The 3,660-nt window shown below is 26.1% G+C and overlaps 1 non-coding gene across 1 annotated transcript; it reads left to right on the top strand.

Moving 5' to 3' along the window:
* The first annotated feature begins 3,210 nt into the window (after positions 1-3,210).
* TRNAT-CGU (transfer RNA threonine (anticodon CGU)) lies at positions 3,211-3,282 on the top strand. The gene has a single exon. It is a non-coding gene; the product is annotated as a tRNA-Thr (tRNA).
* The last annotated feature ends 378 nt before the right edge of the window (positions 3,283-3,660 follow it).

Here is a 3,660-nt window from a genome sequence, read left to right as displayed (position 1 = left end):
AACATAATTAGTTAAACATTAATTAACTTTATATTATATTTTTATCTCGTACATATTTTATATTATGCATTGATGCAATTTTTATGATAATATTGCCAGGAAAAATGAAAATAGAAAAAAATTGGCATGATGAATTCGAAGAATCTTGTAGATAATAATATTTACAGAATAACATAGGCTACCGTTTATGTATACATATTTCTAACAAATGTAATACAAAGTAACTTTGGTGCAACAGGGTCATACAATATAATTTATTACTGTTGATACTTAATAACTGAAATTTCAATACCGATTTGAATGGAAATCATGGCTAGAAATAGCGTAAAAGATAAAATCCTAAAAGTGTGATCTTCAGCCACTGAACAAAGAAATAATTCTCTCAAGTTTGTATTATCGTTTGAGTTTTAAAAATCAACTATAAAAAAAAATGGAGCAATTGTTTGTTATAAATGCAAAGGTCATGGCCTTGCACCCATTTCTTCTAAAGAAAATGCATCAATGTGAAAGTAGAGTAGTGCAATCGATTCTCAAGAATTGATGCAACTGATTAGTAATTAATCACGGCGAATCTCAAACATGGCATCTTTATCGAATGATATTCCGATCTAATTCGATCTAATGACACGATCTAATTTTCAAGGTCTTAACACCCAAAATTCCAAACATTGTTGGGCTTCTTCAAAATATACATTGAAATAATGTTTATAAAAATTGGCGATGAACGCATAATAAATAATGTATGAAAATTCTGATTAAAAAAATTATTAGTAAAATATATGTTTATTGTATTGTATAACAATAGTTTCAAGAAGGGCAAGGCTATTAAAATATTTTGAGACTGTTTTAACAATTTGGTATTAATTACATTAATGTAAGTTATGATAAATTAATTATTATGTGCTAATGATTTAAATTAAAAATTACCAATTTACATTTTTTTTAAATTTTTGCAAGATTCTTTTTACACTAAGTTAAAATCAAAACCTATCTTGTCCTTAAAAAGTCTTTTTTAGTCATTTTTCTGTGTATAAATAGTTCAATAAAACAATAAGTATTTATTTCAGGTCTTAAAGTTTTATATTTATTATATCGGATTATTATTTTTATTATGCCGAAAGGATTAATATGTTAGATCCACAAAAAATTATATATATTCATAATATTACTCTAAGATTATTGATTCAGTGAAAAATATAATTCCAAGAACAGAGCAAAGATCAATTTTCAGCTTATAATTTATCCAGTATTAAAAATATTTTATCTACTGTTATGTAGAAAGTATAGCTTTCTGGGAACTTTTTTGATTAGTATTCATCCAACGGGCTCACTTCCCCTTTTTTTCTTAAATATACTTTTTAAACTTATGTTTATAAATTCGTTATGGAGGTAGCGTTAAATTAAAAATTCTCTCGAGCCGAAATATGAAAGCACTTTTAATGAAAAATGTACATCCAACATGAAACAAATAAAATAGCGTATCTATAATCTATGTACGGTCAATTCGGGTCTTTCGGCAACCTTGTGATATATACATTAGCAACTGTCCATTGATACTTCATAATTACAAATAATGTTAAAAAAAAAACCAAAATTTCAAACACTAAAATTTTATTAACCCTAAAAGTAAATTATTGCTTTTATTATAAGAAAAAAAGCCAAAAATCATCATACACCAGTTACCATATCGACTCGTATCTTTCTAAAATAAAAAAACGGACTTTTAAAAATCGTGCGTTATGCATAAAGTTAGATTCTTCCGGATATTCGACCTGACATCTCACCCGATAAATTTATTGTCGCTGTTCTTCGTATCCTGCAGTGATCCAGCTGAATTCCGTGGATTCCATACGGTTTAAGATTTTTTCCAATAATATGCCCGAAAATTTTATTAGAAATAATCTACAAACAGTTGAAAATCCAATATCAATGGTTAGATGACCAACATATCTTACCTGACGCACTGTCTGTCAGTTTTTGTGAAGTTAAAAAATAATAGTCATCGATTTATTTCGTTCCTTAATTTATGCAATGAAATAATGAATGTGAAGACTTAATATTTAGAGTAGTATCATAAAATTTCTTACAATACCAAATGATAAATAATAAAAAGTACTTTTCATTTACATATTACTTCAACTCTACCTTATCTCTTTTTTTACGACTAAATTGGTTTACATCTTGATGATCCGATATTTCTTATTATTTATACTTATATTATTGATAATGTTTAAATTGTTCAAACTCGTAATTAATTTTTTTTTTAAGTTTAATTTTGTTTATTTTGCCATATTGTTTAATTACAACTTCATCATGACTGACATCCATAATATTACTGTTTTAAGGCGTAAGTAAATAAAGGAAAAAATTGTTATAAGTAATAATTTAATACGCTTGCAATTAATGTCAAAGCAGATAAAATTACTAATCCAAAACATTAAGATAATATGCAGACTTGTCATGTTGAAACTTTCGATCAAAATTTCGAAATCTGTAGCCATAATTATATCATATTTCAAAAATATACTGTCATTCCATAAAAATAGTATAAATTTTTTAATACACACATACTACATTTTAATTAGAAACTTCTAATTAAAAACATTAAGAAAAAGTTCTTAAAATTCGTTTGACACAAAATACATGAGATCCATTATAATAATTATTTACTTAATGTAATATATGTAATAGTCAATTTAAGATTGTCAGTTTATACTTTCAAATTAAAAATTCTAACTATTATAATAAAAGCCGCAATTATTACCAAAAAAATTACACTTTATATCACTCAATTTTTGTTACACTATATTATTTATAATAAATGTCTAATATCTATAATATTTATAATAAATGTTCTTGAAACGTAATTGCTGATGAAAAATGAATTTGAATGAATTCTATGTACAAATATTTTTATAAAAAATAACTATCATAAGAAATTATTAAATGATAATACCCAACAAAATATATCTAATGAAATAATCTGAAAAAAGTGATCTTTCAAAGCAGCTCGAATAATTATTATTTATTCGGTAAGTATGTATCGACACCTGAGAAAGCGATGTAATCGTCATATTGGTCAAAAAGTGTTAATAAGAATAAAATAAATGAATGGTCTTTATGAAGAAACAGCATGAATTTTCAAAAAAATATTAGTGCATTTTACTAGTGTCACCTCATTACACAGTATTTTGATCGATAAAAGTAGATGCCTCTTTAGCTCAGTGGTAGAGCACTGGTCTCGTAAACCAGGGGTCGTGAGTTCAAACCTCACAGGAGGCAAGTCATTTTTTTTTCTTATAAGAGTTTAACCGTCATATCTGATAATAGTGGAGCTAGAGAGAAAGAAAGAGAGAGAGTGGAGAGCCCGTTGTGTTGCACTTAACCAAAAAGAAATTTGATGGGATGATCGACAATTATATAGGTGTAGAGTAAGATTCTAACAAAATTAATTTTGTATCATTTCTTGGATGCAATTTTAATTACAAGTTTCTTATATAATATAATGTTATGCAAGAAGTAAATTAATGAAGAATCTAGTACAGTTTTGAAAGTTTCATAAAAACTTTGATAGCTTTGATGCTATCGTTATTATGAAACAATTGTTTATTAAGCTTTTACTGATGACTTTAGTAGTATTTACAAAAGTAGTACCAACCA

The sequence above is a fragment of the Ceratosolen solmsi genome, unplaced genomic scaffold, assembly GCF_000503995.2.
Source record: "Ceratosolen solmsi marchali unplaced genomic scaffold, CerSol_1.0 scaffold10, whole genome shotgun sequence".
NCBI classification, from domain to species: Eukaryota; Metazoa; Arthropoda; class Insecta; order Hymenoptera; family Agaonidae; genus Ceratosolen; species Ceratosolen solmsi.
Note: the sequence above shows the minus strand (reverse complement) of the source record. Positions and strands in the feature narration are given on the sequence as shown.